Source organism: Leucopleurus acutus, assembly GCF_964270905.1.
Source record: "Leucopleurus acutus genome assembly, chromosome: 9".
NCBI classification, from domain to species: domain Eukaryota; kingdom Metazoa; phylum Chordata; class Mammalia; order Artiodactyla; family Delphinidae; genus Leucopleurus; species Leucopleurus acutus.
This window is the reverse complement of record NC_139144.1, coordinates 87,905,449-87,929,419: the sequence shown is the minus strand read 5'-3', so window position 1 is coordinate 87,929,419 and position 23,971 is coordinate 87,905,449. Positions and strand designations below refer to the sequence as shown.

The window sequence follows — 23,971 nt, the reverse complement described above, 5'->3', positions numbered from 1 at the left end:
CTCCGAAGACCTCCTATAACTGCAGCTCCTTTTAAAGATGCCATGTTGCACCACATGAGCTATGGTAGGTGGGCTACAGCTGATTGGACCCAAGGGTGAGCACCTGACCAGGGGCTGCCTCTCTATTGGTCAGCCAGTTGTCTTATGAGCTAGCTTAGGCTTAGAGCCAGTGATACTTGAACCAATCAAATGCATCAGCTTAGGGAGTTCAGATGCGACACAGAGGGGGAGCCAAGTGGTTGTCTGTGAGAGAAGTGGAATGACAAAGAAAAGCAAGGAGCGAGAGAGAAATCATTCCGTCAGTGGCAGCGGAGCAGAGTCAGATCAATGCTCCTGCTGGTAAGAAGCTGCAGCTCCAGGGCTGTGCACACTGTGTCCCCAGTACCTACCTCACAGGCCCTCAAGCCACAGTGGTTTCCTGATAAAGCTCGTTAAATGGGGCTGTATGTGCTCCTGAAACACCTCTGCGCCCTGAACCACATCCCATGTGTCTTCGCACAGGTTAGGTGTGCTGCTCGTGGGATTTCAGGTACCCTTCCTAGAGTCGCAGTCTGTGAAATTGAGGCCCCGAGGGAAGTGTGATTTCCAGATCTGAGGCTGGGAGGGAACATAACTGAGAGGCTTTCCTTTCCCACCAGGCCCATCTCAGACCCTCAGTGAGGACAGTTATCGCCCCTGGTGCCCCGTCAAGAGAAATCCCAGCTCTCTCTTTCTCTCTCTTTGGGTGATGAGGACCATTCTCAAGTACCCATTATTTTGTTGGGTCCCCTGAGTCCACTCCACCCAATGTGCTCTGCTCCGACAGGGCCATACAGTTCGAGGGGAGTGAAACTGGAGAAGAATGTGTGGAAGTTTGTGGCTTTCATCTCTTAAACAAATAGCAAATTCCTTGGGCTGCTGCTGCTGGAATCAAACAATGATGTATTGGGGGGAGGCTCTACAGCGTTACCTTAGCAACACCCAGGCTGTTTTCAGGCAAGGTCTAGTAAAAGAGGAAGGAGAACAAGAATAATAAAGGGACGAGTCTGGATGGGGTCCAGGAATGGGGGTCTTTTGGCTGAATGTGTTTTGTGATCTGCCGTGTTCACAGGCCTGCTTTCAGCTAAGTTTCCTCTGGGCTCCCCCAGTGCATTCCACCGTCAGTGAGGCTGTCCACTAGAATACTAATGTGAGGCTAAGAAAAGACAGCATGCCACGTGAGGAGGGGGTTAGGAAGGGAAAGACATCACAGCTGGGACCACCTAAGTGGGAAGTGACACGTGTGAAGCCCTCCAGGCTGGCTCTTGAAATCATGAAGGTCATGGGAGAAAGAGGGCGAGGTTCTTCAAAGGTGACCAACGCTTGGGCCTTAGGCAGAGCAGAGGCCTGTATGCTGGCAATCCATCAGACCCTTGCTACTCACAGCGTGGGCCATGGACCAGCGGTAGAGGCGTTACCTGGGAGTTTGACAGAAATGCAGAACATAGGGCTGCCCCAGGCCTACTGACAAGGGTCTGCCTTTTTACAAGCCCCAGGTGGTTCATGTGTTCACTGCTGTTTGAGAAGCGCCAAGCGGGACCTAAGTCTTGTCTCTCCCAGGTTCCTGCAAATCTGTCACTGCCTTTGTCATGTCACAGCAGACTACCACCCACACAAAAACAGGCATATCCAGTTTGCTAATAATGCATTTTGGTGGGTTTTTTTTTTCATGACAGATCCATTTGAGATCTAGAAAGCACTTTAATACTCTATCCTTCTTCAAATGATCAAGGGAAATAGCAAGTCCTGTATTTACAAAACTGATGAAAATCACCATGTAATAATCAGTGGGTGCAGAACAACCGCACAGATCCGTGTTTCCAACTTTTTCCACCAAGATTCTCCATCAAGGTAAAAAAAGGCTCGTACAAATCCCAGAAGGACGTAGAGGTGGCGGCACAACTGCCAGAGATGGTACAACGACTTACCACTGAAGCTGGTGATGGGACAGAAGGGAAAGGAGGGGCAGAGTCCTCGAGAAAACAACCCTGTTTAACGCAGGCGGCTCTAGTCCGTGGTCGACCTCTTGTACCGAAACCGCGCCCCGAAGTCGTTGCTGCAGGTCACAAAGCCGGGGTTGGTGGGCGAGTGCATGATACAGTGCACGATGTTGTTGTGGCCCAGGGAGAGCAGGTTCCGGCGCTCAGCCATTCTTTTTTTTTTTTTTTTTTTTTTTTTTTTTTGTGGTACACGGGCCTCTCACTGCTGTGGCCTCTCCCGTGGCGGAGCACAGGCTCCGGACGCGCAGGCTCAGCGGCCATGGCTCACGGGCCCAGCCGCTCCGCGGCATGTGGGATCCTCCCGGACCGGGGCACGAACCCGCGTCCCCTGCATCGGCAGGCGGACTCTCAACCACTGCGCCACCAGGGAAGCCCGCTCAGCCATTCTTGAGTCCCAGCAGCAGAGGCTGATGGTCCTCTAGTCAGGCAGCAGCACGCAGTCCTCCGTGTGGTTGAAGACGGACTACATCCGGTGCACCTGCTGTCTGCTCAAGCCAGCACCTGTGTATCTGACAAGGGTTCGCCCTGTTGATAGTTCTCAAAGTTTAGCTACAGTCTTCTTCACTTGACAGAATGTATTTTGAATTTTTGGAAAAAATGGCAAAACAAACTTCAGCATTATCGTGTGCTTTCTCAAAAGTTGTGATGCATCGATTTGAAACACCATCCCATAATTTGATGCAGCCGTCCTTGCTACCAGTCACATACATATTGGCACTAGGATTGTAATTAACGGAACATATGGCATCAGTGTATTGATCTTGAGGACTGCAAGAGACAAAGCACTGACATGTGTTGATATCATAAAGTCGAGGAGTAGGCTGCTGAGCCCCAACAAGTGAAGTCTCTAGAAGGATGGAAGGAGATGGAGCATAACGTTTCAGCCTCCTGAATGTATCTGAAGGCTCTTTTTGCAGCTGGTTTGGAATAATCAAATAATTTAAGAGTATAATCCCTTTAACCAGAGGCGAGGATCTGTTCTGTTGGGTGGAAAGCGAGACACGTGAATTCATCCACGTGGTCGTAAAGAGTTGGAATCACTGGGTGGTTTTCCATGTTCTGCTGTGCAGTCTCGTTCATCATGCCCTCTATTGGCATGGCACTTTTGGCCAACATTCTTTCTGTGTCAAGTATTTTTATGGAAGCATCAGCAGATCCAGTAGCTATTAATTGCCCATCTCTATTATAGGTAGCTACACGACATGGTCCTCTACGGGATGTGACATAGCATGTTCCGTACTCCGAGGCCTCTGGGGACATAATCTGGACATCTGCATCAAACTCCAGGTAAATTCCTGTGCCGGGGCAACTGTATCTGACGGACCAATTGCATAGTGAACTGCAGTATCATCGTTTTCCATTCCTTGTATTATATCACCTAGAGATACTGTTAACATGGTGGTATGAATTCTTCTGGACCTTTCTCCATGCACACAGTCGTTTCATTTCTAGTTTGATGAATGCAGGAGCTGCTCCGAGGGTGCACAGACAGACTGAGGCTTGATTTCATTGATGAGGCCATTAGCAGTGTTGATGTAGCCGTCATAGAGCAGCTGGCTAACGATCAGCTTGTAGAGCTTCTGGCGATCCTCCAAGCCCACTTTGGTTCTGTGCATCGGGGAGAAGAGGAAGATAATTTCCCTGCCAAGGGCGCGTTCTAGAGATTCGTTCACCTCCTCCGACTTTATCTCCTACGCGACAACCCTGACGCCAAGGAACTGCTGCCTCACGGACAAATGTTAGATCCGGAGAGCACCGCGGGTCTGGCGGCAGGTTGGCGCCACCACTTCCGGGGCCTTACGGAGCAAGTGCGCCTGCGCACCGTCTCCGCTGGGGCGTGACTCAAGCCGTGGTGTTTGTTTTTTAACCCTGAGTTTTTCGTGATGATAATGACAATGATGATGCTGATGATGAAGATGACATTTGATACTGTTAGGGGTTGAATTGTGTCCCCCGAAAAGGATATATTCAAGTCCTAACCCCCAGTACCTGTGACTATGACCTTATTTGGAAATAGGGTCTTTGCAGATGAGATCTAGTTAAGATGAGGTCATTAGGGTTGCCCTAATCCAATGACTAGAGGAACAGATTCTTCCTCTGAGCCCCTAAGGAGGAACCAACCTACTAACACCTTGATTTCAGACTTCTGGCCTCCAGAACTGTGAGACACGAAATTTCTACTGTTTGAAGCCACCCAGTTTGTGATACTTTGTTACAGCAGACCTAGAAAACATAGAGAGAATTTCATCTTTTTTTTTTTTTTTCTGAAACTTTCCTTTCTTCAAGCCCTTTCACAAACAGTATCTTGTGAAAGCAGAGGCAGGCTAGGCATGTTATTCAGTTTTTCAAAGAAGAAAGTCCATTTGTTACATGAAGTGGTCACAGGAGTGAGGCGGTGCTACAGCTGCACCTGGCGGGCCTGTGAAAAAGAGCTCAGGCACCGGGGATGTGGGCCTCTGCATCTGTCCCTGGGCCTGGACAGCTGCCACCGCCCCCGAGGACACTGAATAAGAGGGAAGACTAGTGCCACGGGGCTCACCCCTCACCATCTCCACCATCTCCATCCCATGGGCTCAGAGATGCCGTCAGCAGGGTGTGTCCCAGCCCCGAGGTGGACGTGGCCCAAGTATACATCTTTCTTATCCTGAAGTTTGTATCTGAGTTGTCAAATGTCACCTCCTTTCTCAACCCCCCCCCCAGTTTTATGTTCCTCACAACACTTAACACCATCCATAATGCTGCAGCTTATTTATTTAATTACTTTTATACCTCCTGTCTCCTTTATTAGAATGTACATTCTGGTCCCCAGAATATAGCCTTGCCCGTGACAGTTTCTCAATAAATAATAGGAAGAGAACCTGTTCAAAATATCATATCATGTGCAAGTACTGACATTTAAAAGGGTGAGCCGGGTCCATACACAGTCCACGGAAAGGTGGCCGTGATATTATTGAGGTGAGGGAGCAATTGGCACAGGGATACACATCGTATGCTTCTGGCTTTGAATATATATCACAAATACATACCGCTGTTAGCTGTGGCTACCTGTTGGAGGTGGGGTTGGAGGGGAGGGGTGAGAGCCGGGAGCCTGGGACCAGGGCCAGCTGAAGGAGGTGGGCCATAAGGCAGTTGCTTGTGGGGACAGAAAATTTGCTGAAGCCACAGGAGAGACATGCAGGAGGGAGACCAAGGACAAGTCATACCTCCAATGCCAAGGGCCAAGGGCCACCTGGGCCACAGGCCAAGGGCTCTCTCCTCTCTTCCATTCCTGGTGCCATTGAATTGTGAGAGCCCGGGGAGGGTGGCAGCTGGTAGGAATCTACAGAGAGAACAACCCTTCTGCTCCTACGTGACGCAATAGAGGAGTCCCCAAGGACTGTTAGACTGTTTGCTGAAAACCAATAATGGAAGTGATGATGAGTGGGTGGAGCTGCCCCTTGAGCTGTGGGGTGAGGGTAGTCTGGTAGGTGGGTTAGAATAGGAGAGAGAGTGTAACCAGGGGATATGCTGAAAGGGCCAGCCAGGAGTGGCCACCACCCTGGCTTATCTTTCTACCCACCACATCCACGATGAAGGGCACACACACACCCATGCACAAGGCCGGGAGTGGGCAGGGGGCGGGGGGAGGTGTCTCTCTGCTTCTCTGTCACACAAAGAAGGAGAAGCAGAGGTTCCTGCCCTCAAGGAGACTGCAGTGTGACAGGGGCTTTAAAAGTCCAACGCAAGCTCCCCCACCCACTGCCAACTAGTTGTAGAAAAAAAAATCACCCCTGCTGCCTTCTCCTCCCCTCACCCCTCTCCAAATGGCAACTCTTTTAGGAGTGCCACCCACAAATTTTCGACACTTAGCCAAACTGCTCTTCCTTATACAAGCCCAGGCTCTCCTGCCTCTGGGCCTTTGTTCAGCTTCTAGCCGTTTCCTCTGAGTAAAGGACACCTCCCTCCTGCTTCCCGCTGGTCTCCGTGGTCCAGACAGAAGCAGCTGGGGCTCCCCCTTCAGCCAGCCCTGAGGAGGCCTGTGCATAGCGCCAGCCTGGATTCTGACCTTAGCTCTGTTGCACTGGTCCCTAAACCTCTCAGCCTCCATGTCATCATGCATAAAGCGTTAGCACGGGGCTCCCACTAGGATTAAAGGCATCGGCACATGTAGAGACCACCCCTGGTGCCAGGAGCAGAAAGGGCGGGGTTGTTATAGCAGCACACTGGGCATCGTGGAGAAAATAAAGACGAATGAACCGAGGTTGCACCCACCTACCAGAAGCCAGCTGTCTGCTTGAAGAAGTGAGACAGGCCTGCAGGGAGAGAAACCAGGAGCAAACATTAGTAACGACTCCGGGCAGCACCTTGGCCTCACGTGCCCTCCGCCCAGACCCAGCCTTGGCTGCAGCACCAGCCTTGCCCAGGTGGCATCTGACAGCACCTGTCAGAGGCACCTGTGACCATTCTGCCCCAGGGCTCCTCTGTGACCAGGGCAGGCCCTCCGGACACTCACACAGGTGAGAAGCTAAGCTTGGCCACAATGGGGGAGGGGAGCTGCTTGATAAATGCTGTCCTCTTGCTCCTGGGGATAATTTGGAGTCCCATTCCGTGTGCTCCTCGGAGGCTCCCAGCAGGACGGAGCCCCCGCTGCCACAGCAGGGACCAGCCTGAAAACTCATCCTTGGATTGGCCTGTCCTCATTCCCCATTCACTCTTTTCAATCCCCCACTCCTGTGCTCTGAGATCACTTCCCAAAATGCACCACCCAGCTCCAGGTCTCAGGCTTTCCCAGAGGGACTGAGGTTAAGATAACAGTGCAGCGGCTCAGGGCACAGCTCGGGGCTGCGAGCTGGGGCAGCTTCTCCCCTTTCCCCAGGAATGGCCCCTGTTCATCTTGTCTCAGTGTATTAGTCAGGATGTCCAGAGAAATGGAACCAATAGGATATAGGACGTAAATGGAAGAGGAGATTTATTATACGAATTGGCTCAAGCCATGATGGAGGCCGAGAAGCCCCATGATCTTCTGTCTGCAAACTGCAGAACCAGGAAAGCTGGTGGGTAATTTAGCCTGAGGCCGAAGGTCTGAGAATGGGGGTGGGCGGATACAGATGGCCCAAGTCCTGGTCTTAGTCTGAAAGCCTGAGAAGCGGGAGCGCCCATGTCCTGTGTCCAAGGGCAGGAGAAGATGGATGTCTCAGCTCAAGCAGAGACAGCAAATCCGCCACCTTTTTGCTCTCTCCAGGTCCTCAGATGGATTGGGTGATCTCCACCCACACTGGTGAAGGCATTTTCTTTTACTGAGTCTACTGACTCAAATACTAACCTGCCAATCTCTTCCAGAGACATCCTCACGGGCACACACCGAAATACAGTTTTACTAGCTCTCTGAGCATGCCTCAGCCCAGTCACTCTGCTACATAAAATTAACTACCACACTAGGGGTTGCTGTGAAGGTCACATTAGACAGATGGGTTAGCGTAGAGGTTGAGGACACAGTCTCTGGAGCCAGGCTCTCAGATTCTTCAACTTGTGTGTTACTTAGAAGTTACTTAACCTCTCAGTACCTCGGTCTCCTCAAATGTAACGTGAGGATGGTAATAATTGTGCTCACCTCCTATGTTGTGAGGATCCACGGAAGTAATACATGCAAAGTATCTAAAACAGTCTCTACCTATTAAGATAGTGTCTCCAAAGCGAGAGAGAGGCATGGACATATATACACTACCAAACGTAAGGTAGATAGCTAGTGGGAAGCAGCTGCATAGCACAGGGAGATCAGCTCGGTGCTTTGAGACCACCTGGAGGGGTGGGATAGGGAGGGTGGGAGGAAGACGCAAGAGGGAAGAGATATGGGAACATGTGTATATGTATAACTGATTCACTTTGTTATAAAGCAGAAACTAACACACCATTGTAAAGCAATTATACTCCAATAAAGATGTAAAAAAAAAAAAAAAGATAATGTCTCCAAAGTACTTGGCAGAGTGCCTGTCACTTTGGAAAATGCTAGATAAAGATAAGTAAGTTTAAGTTTAGTACAAGAAAACCTAGGAAAATGTTTTTGTGACTTAGAAACCGGAAAGGACATCTTAAAACTTCAAAAGCACACACCAGAATTTAAAAGGTTGGTTTTGATCTTGACGGCATCAAAATGAAGGATTCATTGCCATTGAAGGATACCAGGAACAAAATTCGTAGATGGAGGACAGAATGGGAGGAGGTCTAAAACTGACATAGATTTTATTCTAATTCTAGGTATCCTCTGATATCAACAATATACAAAGGACTTCTAGAAAGTGAGGAGGGGGCTGCAGTCCCACCAGGAAACAGGCAAAAGTGTGGACAAACTATACAGAAAAGGAAACCCCCAAAGTTCAGAAGCACATGAAGCATGCAGTGGCGGGTAACAGAGACACACAAGCCGGGAATTCGAGTGGGGCCGCCCTTCTGGAGGGCAGTGTGGCAGTGCACGGCAGGCCCTGGGCTCGGGCTGCTGGGAATCCAGCCCAAAGGAGATCTCACCCAGGTCTGTGGGGTGCCACACTGACCGCTCACTGCAGTGTTCTCCCCTGCAGGGCGAAGGGGCGGGAAGGGCTGGATTGATCCTCCTGTTGACTAAGTCTATACCATGCTTTGTCAGTATTTGCTGCTGCTCCTGCGGTCTAATCCAGAGGCACAAAAAAAACCCTGCAGTGGAGAGGGAGGGGGAAGGAGCAGAGCACACGCGGTCGGTGCCTGGGGGCAGGGCAGGCGGAGGAGGCCCGGTTTTGAAGCCCGGGTGCAGGGGGCATGGCGGTGCCCTCAGGAAAGTCGAGAACCGGGGCACGAGGCCTAGTGTGACCATGTGGGTGTGAGGTCCTGTCAAGACGGGGGTGGAGGACTGCGTGATGACTGGGGTCAGCAACACTGTAGCGCACACTTGAAAGCTGCCAGGGGAGTGAATCCTACAGGTTACCTGGCTAAAGTGATGGATGGTAACTAGACTTACTGTGGCGATCATTTCACAGTGTATACAAATACCTGAATTGTTACCTTGGACACCTGAAACCAATATACCATTATATGTCAATTACACCTCAATTAAAATGTTAAAAAAGACAGCCCTAGGAAAATGTGTCTGCAGCAGTTCAGACCAGGGAGTGAGGGCCCTGCGGGATGGAACTCAGGCCTCTGGGGAAGCCCAGAGAGGACTCCTAGGGTGAGCGTGCAGAGCCTGGGCCCGGCGCCCCATGCTCGTCCTAGGGGCGTTTCAGTGCGATGGTGGCAGCCCAGACCACACCGGCCTCCTCCCGTGATGAGCTGTGAGGGGGCATCCTTGCACGATGGGCAGCTCTGGGGTGTGAGCTGGTGGAGGGCAGCGGGCAGAGGGCGTGGGCGAGGATGGCTCCAGCCAAACGTCCCGCTCAGCGTCTGGGAGCTGATCCTTCAAGGACGAAGGTGCTTTCTGAGGTGGAGAGGATGGGCAGGCCCTTCCACAGAGAGGAAACTGTCTGAACGGGGACTCAGAGACAGGAAAACCCACGCCTGTCAGAAGAGACGGGAGGTCCCTGGGAGGGCAGGCTGGCCAAGGGGGCTCGAAGGGCTTGAGCTGAATCCTGAAGGCCTCCCAGGACATCTTGAGGAGTCTGGACCACGTCCCGTGGAGCTGAGAGCCTCTGCCCCCATAGGGCGGTGGCTCTGCTGCGCTTTCACGAGGATGGGGAGTGGGGCGAGGCCAGGCCAGGAGACGGCTCCACTCGCACCTCGAGCACGCGCTGCGGCACACCCGTGCACTGCACACACCACCCCCAGACCCGCACTGGACACACACACTCACGTGCATCACACCCACGCGTCACACTCACTCCACACCCACAGCCACACAGCACCCACACGACACACCACGCGGGCACTGTGCCTCCAGTAAATGCAGGTGGGCACCTGACTCTTGAACAACCTGAAAGAGTAAAACGTAAAAAGCCTGCCGTCTCTGGGGCTGTCGTCGGGCATTCAGACCCTGAATAAGGTCTGGAGCTCCTGAAGTTGGGGTGACCTCAGGGAACTCCGGTCTCCATCTCCCATCTGAGCCAGAGGGACTTCTGTCTGCCGCCCAGGGAGAGGCTGGGCCGGGCCGTGAGGTGCCCCCCGCTGGAGCGCGGCCGCTGGCCCTTCCCACCCCCGTTCTCCCTCTGATGCACTTCGGCACCTTCCCGTCTCAGAGGACGCGGTCCCCAGGGCCCTCTCTCGCCAGCCTCTCAGATAAGCCGGATTATCTGTCCATCTGCTGGCCACTGACCTCTCTTTCTTCTTAGGGCTCTCCTCCTGAAATAACCCGGGGTTATCTTGGCTGCCAGAGCACGCAGGCCTCCTCACAGCCCCCCTCCCAGGGAGAGTGGCCGCTCGTCCCGGGCAGCTTTCAACGCCTCTCATCCAGGCCTGAATTCCACACACTATTAGGCCAGGCTGCAGACCTTCTGGGAACGGCCGGCACATCCGCCCCCATCAGACACCACGACTGCAGCCCCTGCTCGCGAGAGCACAGGTGGCGTCTCCCTCCCCCCGGGGGAGGGGGTGGCCCTGCTGCTCCTTGGTTCTCTCACCCCAGCCCCCCGGGCAGCTGGACCCTTGTCCTTGTAACCCCAGTCATCTGCTCAGAATTGGCAGACCCAAGGCGAAGCTCATCCTCTGCTTAAATCCAAACCTCCCATCTCTGCCACATTTCCATCCACTCAGTCATGGCAAAACTTCCTGAGACTCCTGGATTAAAATCTCAGGCGCAGTCCAGCACCCTTCCCATCCTGGCGGCACCCCTCACCAGCACCACAGCCCCAGCCCCGGCCCGCTGCCCTCGCAGGCTGGAGTCCTCGGACAGCTCCCCTGGGTTCTGGGTTCCAGGACCCCTCCACGCAGCTGCCAGACTGACGTCTTCACTTAGCATTTCACCCTGGCACTGCCCTGCTCGAGATCCTTCCGTGGCTCCCTAGTAACGGCTGCCTCAAATCTAACATATTTGTCTGGCTCAAGGTACACCTCCCCTTACCTAACAGCACAGCCCGCTACTCTGGTTAGGGTTGTCTCTGCTCCTGAGAAGAGGCCAGCCCCCCCAGCACCGTCACACACAGGCTCTTCTGGGCCTCCATGTCTCTGCCCCAGCTGACCTGCTGACCAGCAACACCCTTCCGTAGCTCCTCCCCCTCGGCAAGACCCTCCCAGTCCCATTTTCACCAAGTCCTCTTCAATGCTTTCCAGTCATTCATTTATTCAACCAACGTTAACTGAGCCCTTACCTCAAACAAGGCTTTCGCTGACCGGCCTCCCCTCTGAGCTCTAACAGCACAAGTAACATCTGCCCCACGCCTCTGCACAGAATCCCCTGAGGTCGTGCAGGGCATCGCCATTACAAGCCTGTAGCCCTCCACCAAGTCGTGGGCTCCTTGAAGGCAGCGCCCAGTGTCCTGCTCCTTGCAAGTGCCCTAGACCGTGGCTCATAGACTTGGGCACATTACAAGCTGCAGGTGGTGGGTTTTTTGGTTTCTGTTTGGAGGGCTAGCACAGGATTGTCAGCTTTTTGTTTCATCAGATAAAAATGTCTTTTAATTTCCGTGATGTCATACACAAAAGCACATTTTAACACTCACAAAGTAGCACTAGGAAAGTAGGAAGAACATTATCCCAGAATAAAGGACAATCCTAGCAGTATGGAAAAATTCACCGCATTTTTCTTCTTCATTTCAGAAATAATCTCAGAATAAAAGGACAGTCCTTTCAAAGGAAGACATTTAGGAAGCTGAAAAATTCATTGTTTCTTTTTCTTCAGTTCACAGGGGACGGATGACTACTTTATCAATGTCCGTTCCAGTGTTTGGGAGCCCCTGTCTACAGCCCCTCACCCGGGGAGCACAGCTCAAGTGAGTGGAGTGAGGGGTTGATGTCTTTGCTTGGTTGGTGCCTGGAGAAGCCTCCGTGAGTCTCCTCTCACAAGATCCAGGCTGGGAGCCAGGGACATGGCTGGTCGGGCAGTGGTAACCCCAGGCCTTCAGTTCTGTCTCAGACACAGTGCCTGAATTTTTGCTCCTCTGTAGGCAGACAGGTATTCTTGACACTGATTACATGGGCAATAAAATCCTGGAACCTCAGGGGAGGCAGATGGGATGGGAGCATCTGGGGTGCTGGATAGGAGAAAAAACCAATAGGTCATAGAAACAGTCACCCACCCAATGACCTCATGGTTCCAAGCTGGTCAGGAGCAGTGCTGGGGTGAGGCCCCAGAGCCTCTGGCCTCACAGGCCTGGGATCCTGACCTCTCCCTGCCCTGTCCGAGCCGGGCTTCTTCAAGAGAGAAATACAGCCGAAACTTTCCATTTCTCAGCCCGGGACCCTCCCACTCCCACCCCGGCCACTTCCATAAAAAGCCATTGCTGCCTCGAGGGGAGAGAGAGAGAATTTTTCCAAAGGATGCCTGTGTGTATTGTCGGGAGCAGCAAGCGTTTCGGTGAACTCCAGGTCACGGCACAGCCTGACAAATGGCAGGAAGTTCGGGACTTGGGCCTGACATTTTTCGCACAAAGGCCCTACGGCCCAGCCAGGTGAGCTGGGCCTGGGGACGGACACGGGGCCACCGCCCAGCATTTCCTGCCCTTTGTTGGCCCATGTGACAGCCTTCCCGGCGCTTGAAAGGGCCTTTCTTTTGTGCCTGACTCCTGTTCTTTATTTATGGAGAGGAGCGTCTCGATATAGAAACGGGTGGGCCCCGAGTCGGCAGCAGGATGTGGGAATGCAGACTGGCAGGATGCCCACCAACAGGGACAGGACCGTCGAGTTAAAATAATGTGGCCACATACTCCCAGTAATAAGCCTGGCTGGTATTTATATGCCTGATGAGGTGTTGCACAGGCTCCGCTGGCACGTTTCGGGGGGATTAGGAGTCTGCCCGTCCATTAGCCCGCCTGTCGGCACCACACTTTGGCTCTCCTGCCTGGGCTGCCCTCGCTGATCGTGAGTCAGTTCTGCCTGGCCAGACCCTCCAAGTCAGTGTGGGCTCCTGGAAGGAAGGGACCCTTCCTTGTCCCCACAGGAAAACCGTTACTGTCAGCTTCATCGGGATTAGACTCTTCCCCAGATAGCTGGCAGTGTGTCTGTGGGCATCGGTTCCCCAGGGCACCTCCGTAAGCAGCCGACTTTTTCTTCATTGTCATCATTTACGATGGAATTCTTTCTAAAAGGAATCACGCACTCCTGGTGCGTCAGAAGACTTGGAACAGAATGAGTTTTTCTTGGGAACTCGGGGTCTCGGTTAGGAACCCTGTGTGAGCAGGAGAAAGGACCCCGGGCCAGGTAGGACCAGGAGAGCTGGGTGCCGTTCCTCACCCTGCCCGGCTAGCTGTGCAACCTTAAGCAAGTTCCTTCACCTCTCTGGCTCTCGGAGGTTGGCCTGATGACACCAAGTGTTCAGCTTAATTCTCATGTTCTGTGGTTCCATTTGTGTTGTACCACGTGGTCATACAGTGACGTCAATATAAAAGTTACTGAGAAACATAAGGCCATTTATCCCACACAGGAAATCATAGCTGACTTTGAGTTCTTATCACCATTTTTGGTAGATTTCTTTCTGGTCTACCTTGTTTGAAAAAAAAAAAAGGAGGGGACTTCCCTGGCAGCCCAGTGGTTAAGACTCCATGCTTTCACTGCAGGGGGCATGGGTTCGATCCCTGGTCGGGGAACTAAGATCCCGCATCCTGTGTGGGGTGGCCAAAAAAAAAAAAAAAAGGTAGCCTAAAGGCTAATTTTAGACCACTGTTTACAGACCCACCAGTAGCAGCAACTCTTTCCCTTTCAAGTTCATGACTTCTTAATCTGCTAGAACTATGTGCAAATGAAGAATTAAGAGGCTCAGAGTAAATATACAAATGCATATGTGTACTTTATGGCATGTTTCTGATAATCAGTGACTTTTTTTTCCTTCCTTGACTATTCCAGAGGGATGAAGTTATCAGAAAGGTGAAACCTGGAACAGTGAGGTGCATCTGTGCCTTTCCGTATATTCCTATGGTGCCTTCAGGGAACATAGCAGAAGTTCAATAAATTCTTGTTGAACCAGATAACCTCCCCTTCTACTCAAAATTCACCTAGAATAAAAGTCTGCCTACTCCAAGTTTCTTTCTTTTTTTTTTTTTTTGCGGTACGCGGGCCTCTCACTGTTGTGGCCTCTCCCATTGCGGAGCACAGGCTCCAGACGCGCAGGCTCAGCGACCATGGCTCACGGGCCCAGCCGCTCCGCGGCATATGGCATCTTCCGGGACCGGGGCACGAACCCGCATCCCCTGCATCGGCAGGCGGACTCTCAACCACTGTGCCACCAGGGAAGCCCCATCCAAGTTTATTTCTGAGCTAAGGTGTGGGGGGCAAACTGGCCTGGCCTGGCTTCATGTTTGTTTGACAAAATCCTACTCCCCCTGCTTCCTACAAAACAGAGTGTCCCCTCTCTTCCTCATGGCCTCCTTCTTCCTCTTACGTGGACCCCATCCCATCACTCCCCCAGAAGGAAAGGCATGAGGCACTAATTAGATTTTGCCCCTCCTCAGAGTGAGATTTGGAAAATCTGGACATTTCTAGATGCCACGCAGAGAACCTCTAGGGAGGCAGAGCTCTAAAAATGATAATAATTAACATTTGCATAGACTTCGAAATGTACAGAGCACTTTTCCATACAATATCCCTTAGTCAGCCCTCCAGTCCTGAGGTGGTATCGCCTGCGTGTGGCAGATTAACTGAGACCAGCTGCAGCTGAGTGATTTTGCAGGATTAACTAGGAAGCCCGGGGCTTTTCCCAGTGTATCCAAACTTTTTGGTGGAAGGGCTACAGGGATGGTGAGAGTTGGCGTTGGGGGTCACCCTCTTCCAAGGGGGGAAAGACGGTTTATCTTTGAGTAGAGAGGGAGGTGAGGAGAAGGTGGGAGTGGGGGAGCACATGTCCCAAGGAAGACAAGAGCTTCCCCACTAGAATAAGGCAGTTTCTGGAGGATTCAGCACATTTCTTTGCCCTCAGGGTACACTGGGAAGAACCCGGGCTTTGGGATCAGAAGATCAGAAGACATGCGCAGGACCTTGAACTCTTCCCTTCACAGGGAAAATTAAACTCTCTGATCTCCCTGTCAATTCTGTCCTCCGCAAAAGGAGAACAATAAGAATAACAACAACACCCCTACCGGTGCAACAGCGGCGGGGAGAATACCTGCTCCCGTCCCTCCTCACAAGGTATACATGAGGATCGAGGTGAGCTGAGCACGTGGAGATGCTCTTACAACATAAACCAGAATATTCTGGCGGGTTGTCTTGCTTTCGTTCCTTGCACGGATATTTATTGAACATCTACCATGCTCTGGGCTCTAAAGTAAGCCCTGAGGATTCAATGATGAAAAAAATAATGGTATGCATGACACGTGTCCCTGTGGGTCTGTCTACTGTACCCCTTACTGCCCCTGGTCCTGCTAGCTATGGAACAGTGCAGGCTGCCTCTTTAGGCATCAGGGTCCTTATCTGATGTAGGAATTAAGTGACTTCATTTATATGAAGCATCTCCACAGAAGGAGCGAACACTCTATAATCATTTTCTCCAGAAGTGCCCTTTAATGTCACACCTCTCTCTAAACAAGATTAGGATTCTTGTGCCCTGAGCTGAGTCACCAGCTAAAAGACCTCCCTTTGCCCACACCACCGCCCCCAGCCCCATCAATGCAAGTGAAGGCAGCCCTCGGAACTCTGATGCATTCGTTCAGTCTTGGGTGTGTGTGTGTGTGTGTGTGTGTGTGTGTGTGTGTGTGTGTTCTTTGTGCCTTACCGCTCCAAATAGAACACGGTTCCTGGCAGGTAGGGACTCACTCACCAGCCTCTTCTCCTCCCCCACCGGGGAACCGGAAGTGACAGGCAAGCTGTCCATCGTACCAAGTCAGTGAGAAATCCCTCCCAACTCTAGTTCTATCGACTTTCTTTCTGGCTCACTACTGAAGTGTGAAGTGTTCTGACAGCACAGCAAGGAAGTGTCAGGAAGTTCCTGCGACACTGAAGGTGAACGCAGGATAATTTAATAATCTAAGGAACATCCGCGACTCTGTTTTCTCAGACACAATGCGTCCAGGGGTAAAAATGGGCCACAGAGACTATAAACGGGCCAGTATTTTCCTGGCTCCCCGCTCCCAGGACCCACCCTCCTGGAGTCCCAGTCTATAACTAGGGAGCGTGCCATGTGAGAACACAGCTCTCCAGTCTGGCCACCCAACGTCCTTACCACCTGCCCTGGTGCCGGCCCAGATGGCACCTTTGTGCTAATTAGGAGAGGGCCCTCATGTTCTGGGCAGGTCACGCCCACACCGGCTTAACGTCCCAGGCTACACGGTAGCCCTCCGGGTTCCTGCCGTGATGGCCGCTACTCCATGCTGTTGATGCTGCTGCAGACCGTGCTGCTCTCTGCCCGGATGGAGCCTCTGGCCATCGCAGCCTGGGCCACCGATGCTTCCTGCTCTCTCGGTGCCTAGCGTCTCTTTTTGCCTTTCTTTTCTTTGTGATTCAGCCCCCTCGGTATGGGAGCTGGGCCACAGCACAGCCTTGGAAACAGATATTTGTTGGCCTCAGAATTGAAACTTCTCTCTGGCCTTGGCCCGTTGTTCTAGAACCTGAGAGATGTGCATGATTCTATCCTTCCTTAGGACGAGTTTCCTGCCAGGAGGCTCCCGGACTCTCACGCAGGTAAAGGCCTCTCTTTATTCAACCTGGGTCCTAGTGGAGACCCAGTCTGACTACCGGCAAAGCCAGGCTCAGAGTCGCTAGGGCTTTAGTCTAACTGCCTTCCATGCCTGCAGACCCACCTGTAGTGCCTCTGTTGAATCCCTACTGTGATAGATAGGTCCTCCTGGGGGCATCCATAGGATCTTTTAAATTGCTTTCACTGCTAGAAAGTTCTTCCTGTGTTCATTTGACAAATCTTTATAGAAGCCATTCCTAAGTCCCAGGCCCAGCCCTTTATTCTGGGGACAGGCCAGGTGGGGTCTCTGCTCACACAGAGCTTAAGTTTAAGTTGGGTGGGGGGGGGGGGGGAGGTAGAAAACACAAAGCATACAAATGATAATGAGATGGTTGAAGAAAACCGAGCTCCACAATGAGGAAACTCCAGGGGGCAGAGGGTGGTGCCTCTGAGGATCTTCAGGGTAGAGACCTGGGGACCAGAGGGGTCAGCCACGGAGATGGTGAGGGCAGAGGCTCCCAGGGCAGAGCAAGGCTGGGAAAGAAGGCCAGTGGGGCTGGAGCAGGCACTGGGAATGGACCTTTGCCTCCACTACACGAAGGAGGTAGGAGAGGTGGAAGGAAAGAAATGGGGACTCAGTCCTCACTTTACAAGGAATCCTTCCTTTTTAGAGCAAAAGCTGCCACCACCTCTACCAGCAACACAAACCTTCCATCATCACCCCAACTCCCTCACGTGCAGCCGCTTCTCACCTCTCACCTGCTGATCCGTCTGCCCAGCACGCCCTTCCACCCCACCCCTCAGGCCCTGGAAAACTCCTCCTTAACCGATGAGACCCCGCTCAGAATTTCCTTCCTCTGAGAAACTTTCCCAGACTCCCGCCTGCAGGCCGAGGTGACAGCTCTTGCCCGTCCTCCGAGGAGCTTTGTCCCCTCTGCCGGATGCTGAGACAGTGGGCTCAAGAGGCAGACCCAGCCAGCTTCCACCACACCAGCTGTGTGATGTGGGGTATTCATTTCCTAGGGATGCTCTCACAGAGGACCACAGACTGGGTGGCTTATTTTTATTTATTGTCTCTCAGTTCTGGAGGCCGGAAGTCTGAAATCAGGGTGTTGGCAATGCTGATTCTTTCTGGGGACTCTAGGGAAAACCTGTCCATGCCTCTCAACTAGCTTCCGGTGATGGCTGGTGGCCTTGGCCTTCCTTGGCTGGTAGACACATGACTCCAGTCTCTGCCTCTGTCTTCACCTGCCGTCTTCTCCCTGTGTGTCTATCTTCACCAGGTGCTCTCCTCTTCTTAAAAGTATACCAGCCATATGGGCTTAAGGGCCCACCTATTCCAGTGTGAACTCATTTTAACTTACCTACATCTGCAACGACCCTATTTCCAAATAATGTTCCATTCTCAGATACTGGAGATTAGGACTTCAACATATCTTTTGGGGGAACATAATTCAACCTATAACACCTGGGTTAAGTTTAAACTGTTTCCTCCTCTCTAAAACACATTAAAAAAGGATCTTCTGGGTGGGCTTCCCTGGTGTCACAGTGGTTGAGAGTCCGCCTGCCGATGCAGGGGACACGGGTTTGTGCCCCGGTCCGGGAGGATCCCACATGCTGCGGAGTGACTGGGCCTGTGAGCCATGGCCGCTGAGCCTGCGCGTCCGGAGCCTGTGCTCCGCAGCAGGAGAGGCCACAACAGTGAGAGGCCCGTGTACCGCAAAAAAAAAAAAAAAAAAACCCATCTTCTGGGGCTTCCCTGGTGGCACAGTGGTTAAGAATCCACCTGCCAATGCAGGGCACACGGGTTCGAGCCCTGGTCTGGGAAGATCCAACATGCCACGGAGCAACTAAGCCCATGAGCCACAACTACTGAGCCCGCGTGCCACAACTACTGAAGCCCACGCGCCTAGAGCCCGTGCTCCGCAACAAGAGAAGCCACTGAAATGAGAAGCCCGTGCACTGCGATAAAGAGTAGACCCCGCTCACCGCAACTAGAGAAAGCCCGCGTGCAGCAGCAAAGACCCAACGCAGCCAAACATAAATAAATAAAATAAATAAAATTATTTTAAAAAAAAGAAAAGGATCTTCCTTCTAACGTGAGGATTAAATGAGCTAATGGGTATCTAAGGCTTGTCATGGCACATAATAAACCTTCAAAAAGGTAGCTGCTAATGTTAATAATAGCTGGCCGGTCCATTATGAGTTCTTCCAGGTAGACGTCATGTCTTATCCCTTTTCCTTTTCAACCCTCAGTATCTAGCACAAAGTTTGTGCTCAAAAATTTTTGCTGTCTGAATGAGCTGCTGCCATTTTAAAGGCAATGTTAAGATCAAGGGAGTGATTTTGAACATCTCTGTCCCCATCAAAGAAAATGTATTGGGAGCATTAGGCAATGGTTCAAACTTTCTTGGATGAGTTTTCAATGAGCTCTGGATACCTAAAAGTCATCTCAAATTTTATTATATTATTAAATCAAAAAAATGCCTCCAAATGATTACCTCAGAATATCTTCACATTATTCTCAAAAAGCCTTTTAAAAAAAATTCTGAGGGGCAGAAAGAAATATGTTAATTAATCTTTTAATTAATGCTTATCATACACAATATATGTCCTAGGGAAAACTTATGACGTAGCAATGCTGTTTTTTATGTGCTGCCTGTACATTTTATGGTTCACTCGGGCCCTTTGTGTAATCGATATGATCGGTGCATTCATGCACATTTGTAAAACGCTTTGGAGCACAACTTTATTGTTTTAAGTGATTATAAAGGTTTATGGTTCTTTGCTCTTATGACATCTCCAGTCATATCTGTCTTTTGAGGCCAAGTCTATTTCAGAATGTAACCTCCAACTGCAGCATTATTTTTATGGAGAAAATGTGATCTGCTTTACAATGACTCACTTTATGGTCAGTTTCCAGGGACAGAAAGTAGAGAAAAGTGAAGAATTCTCTTTTAAAACTTACTTAAGGGCTTCCCTGGTGGTGCAGTGGTTGAGAGTCCGCCTGCCGTTGCAGGGGACACGGGTTCGTGCCCCGGTCTGGGAAGATCCCACATGCCGCGGAGCGGCTGGGCCCGTGAGCCATGGCCGCTGAGCCTGCGCGTCCGGAGCCTGTGCTCCGCAACGGGAGAGGCCACAGCGGTGAGAGGCCCGCGTACCACAAAAAAAACAAAACAAACAAAAAAAACAAAACTTCCTTAAGTCCACCCCACCTGCTCCCTTCACCTCCCTATCCCTCACTCCCCACCCCAGCCTGTCTCTGGGCGCAGGCTGGGTTAAGTGAAAGAGGATGCATCTCAACCCTAGGCCGAGTGGGAGCTCTTTCTGAGCAGGATTGAAGGTTTCTGTTATATTCATCTTGAGGTCCAGTTTCTATCACATAGTGGGCTTAGTAAATGTTGGGTTTTAATTTATAAAAGCCTGCTATATTATTGAATATCCCAGGCAAAGTCAATTCATAAAAAACATATATAATACATATTATGCCTATATTACATAATATAGCTATGATATATACATAGCTAATATATTTGTATAGCTAATATATACTTAATGCATATACACATATATGTAATATATATTATAGCGAAAACATGTTATTTTTTTCTTGCATAAAATATCTCTGGAAAAATACAAAAGAAAGGAATAGCATTGGTGATCTGTGGGGAGGAGCGTGAGTGGCTGGCGGACTGGGTGAGGGGAGTAGTCACTATATTCCATTTAGACTTTTTTTTTTTTAACAGAGAACAGGAGTATTTATTTATTTATTTATTTTTAAAATTTATTTATTTATTTTGGGCTGTGTTGGGTCTTCGTTTCTGTGCGAGGGCTTTCTCTAGTTGTGGCAAGCGGGGGCCACTCTTCATCGCGGTGTGCAGGCCTCTCACTATCACAGCCTCTCTTGTTGCGGAGCACAGGCTCCAGGCGCGCAGGCTCAGTAGTTGTGGCTCACAGGCCTAGTTGCTCCGTGGCATGTAGGATCTTCCCAGACCAGGGCTCTAACCCATGTCCCCTGCATTAGCAGGCAGATTCTCAACCACTGCGCCACCAGGGAAGCCCCTAGACTTTTTGAATCATGTGAATTGTTACCTATTCCAAAAAATGTTTTAAGTTCATCTATGTCCAGAATCGATAGCTAGATATGCATTAAAAATATATTTATTTATTTGGCTGCCCCAGGTCTTAGTTGCGGCATGCAGGATATTCGTTGCCGCGTGTGGGATCTTCATTGCTGCGGGCGGGACCTTTAGTTGCAGCATGCGTGCGGGATCTAGTTCCCTGACCAGGGATCGAACCCAGGCCCCCTGCATTGGGAGCACGGAATCTTAACCACTGGACCACCAGGGAAGTTCCTAGATATGCATTTTTTGCCCTTGCTGATGTGTCTCTTCATAAAGCCATATGTTAAGGGTGCACAGAGGATTTCCCAGTTATATCATAAACGTCTAAAAGTCTAGGATTACCACTGTCACTCATTCTTTATCCTCCAAGAACCCAACTAAGTGTGCTTCTCGCCCTGGTCCCCAGAACTGCTTCAGACAGAAGCCACCACCAGGTGTGTTCATCATTGTTTCTATCAGTGAACATTCGTGGAGGCTCTTCTAGGAGATGGGGAGGCGGCAATGGATATAAGGTGACATCCTCCCTCTAAAGCAAGGGCAGAGGTGCGGGCGTGGGTGGGATGGACTCAGGTGCCACCATTTACCATAGTTTGGCAAAAGCCCAACAACGGTGTGAATGAAGTACCACAGGGGAGAAGAACTCAGAACACAGGCTTCATAGATGGGGCGCTTTTGAGCCTTGAAGTATAGAGGATGGTCAGGTAGAAACAGCTTTCACTGGAGGGGCGCATCTCTTCCCACTAGCTGAGCAGAACGGTTAAGAGCACGTGCAATTGACGGCTCGGGGTTTTGAAGCCAAGCCCTGTCACTTACTAGCTGACTGCCTCTGGGCAAGTTATTAATGTTGTTTTCTTAAATGTAAAATAGGAAGAAAATAGTTCCTTCCTCACACGTTTGTTGCAAAACATTAAATTATAGGTTACTTGCAAAGTACTTCAAACACGGCTTGGCACAAAGTAAGTGCTCAGCAAACCTTAGTTATATAATTGTAATTATTGAGTTTACCTGGTGCAGGAAGAAGATATCTTCAAGGACTGAGTTCCGGGTTAGAAATCTGGGCAGTTCCAGGCTCACTGACTCTCAGTGGCCAGGGGAGTCCCCATGTCATCAGTGCCTCATAGTTCCTAAGGAAAACCTCGCTGCCTTGGGGGGATTTTTGTTTTCAAAAGTGGAGAGGAAAATGTTGATGGGTTACTGGAGGAAAATGAGGAGACTGAGCTTGGGGGTGGTCCTCAGTGTTGAGGCCTGAGGCTTGGGAATGTGGGGCACTGGGCAGAAGGGGGAAGCCTAGGGGCCTAGGTCTGTGTATTCAGTAACAGTTAGAACAGAGCACACAACAGCTGCAGAGACAATGCAGTCTTTTGATCCTGTACGAGGTGATTGCTATTAGAAAGGCCCGCTTAGTCATCAAAAGGTGAAAGGGTATGATTTTTGTGAAAGATGGACCCCAGAGAGATGTTCTGACTAACCTTGGACCCAGGCTTTCCTCTGAAGAATCTGAAGTATTTTACCCAGTAAGCTCACAGCCTAGATAGAGCTCAGAGGCCAGGACTCCTTGGACACAGCGACTATGAGAGCCTTCCTGAGAGGTGAGGGAAGCTGTGACATTCACTCTCCTGGGACTCCCTGTGAAAGAAAGGAGAGAAAGCTGCTTCATTCAGAAGCAACTAGGTACAGTCCTACCTTGAGACAGAGGGACGAACCTCCGGGTCTTGGCCCTCACACCCTCCTACATCCGTCACTGTCTCTGGGTCTAGGGGTTGGACCCAGGGCTCTGCTAAAAACAGCACAGAAAGTGCATCTATAAACTGTCCCCCAAGGGTTCAAAGGTTTAAAACAATCTTGAGGCGCTCTGTGATATAACATGGAGTGTTCATTCCTGGAGTTAAAATGATTTGCCACATCAACCTGTGCAAAGTCCAGGAAAGACTGATTAAATAATAATAATGAGAAATAGCTACAAAGAGGTTTGTATTTTAATGAGAAATAGCTACAAAGGTTTGTATTTTTCAAACTGCAACAACTTTTGCCTCCAGAGTTTTGAAGCAACTCTGAAAAGGAGTTAGGGCTGATTTTTTCCTCCCATTTTGCAGATAAGGAAACTAACACTTCCTGATCAGAGAGTTTCCTGATATCATGAGCTCGTTGATGATAAAACAAACAATAGAAATACAATTTCTGTTTTAAAATTACCTCTGGAATTTGATTCATTTACCCAACCAGTCTTTATTGAGTACCTACTATGGCCAGGCACCGTGCTAGGCGCTGGGATGTAAGAGTGATCACAAAGAGTGCAGCTAGGGAGCCCAGAGCCGCACACAGAGACATAAATCTAGAAATGCACGAAGCACCCCTGCTGTGAAGGAAGAGGACTCAGGGGAGTACTCTCTAAACTCTAGGATTCTCTGAACGTGGGATCTTATTCAAGCCTCCGAATAAATGATTGTCAGGATTCTTTCCAATTTGAGCAGAGGGATTTGCGCTGTCTCCCTGCTGCACGGGTCAGGCCCTACAACCCCGGCTGTGCACTCTGAGTGTGTAAGTGTTATCAGAATGCTCTGGTAACAGGGGAAGAACAATGCTTCAGAGGTTGATGAGGTCATGGGAACCTCCAGAGCTACATCCCAGCCCCGCCGTTCGTCCATATCTGGCCAGCTTGTTTATCTTTGCAGGTCTGCAACCCTGTCCCTGTAGTTTTAGTCATCTCTTTAGCAAGGAAGAAGGACACCTGGGCTAGATACCTTTTCCCTAGACCTAAGTCCCTGTAAATGGAGTGCGTCCCCCGAGAGCAGGAGTAATAATGGGGTTGGATAAACCTGGGTTTTATGAATCAAGCTACCAGGAAGAGTGGATAAAAACCTTTAACAAATACCAACCAGTTAAAGCAGTTTAGAAGATCCTTCGGAATGAGAAAGAGAGAGTTGGGGAGCAGTGGTATAAAAACACTGTGGGCGGCACAGCAGTTCTGACTCTTGCAGATGGAGCAAGCAGCCCAGAGACGTGAAGAATCTGGTGATTAAATGAAAAGTTCTTGCACATGTTTAACTTAAATGCAGGGCGTGGTCTACGGCTCATGTGTATCGTATAATGGGGTTTCAGTAACTGAAAACTGTAAGGCTAAATCCATGCCAATT

At 50.6% G+C, this 23,971-nt stretch overlaps 1 pseudogene across 1 annotated transcript; it reads right to left on the bottom strand.

The window, feature by feature from the left end:
* Window positions 1-1,968: 1,968 nt before the first annotated feature.
* LOC309966132 (cleavage stimulation factor subunit 1-like) lies at window positions 1,969-3,634 on the bottom strand (annotated as a pseudogene). Its single transcript has 3 exons — window positions 3,481-3,634; window positions 2,395-3,396; window positions 1,969-2,160 (listed from the first exon to the last, which is right to left on the bottom strand). The product of its transcript is annotated as a cleavage stimulation factor subunit 1-like (transcript).
* Window positions 3,635-23,971: the final 20,337 nt, after the last annotated feature.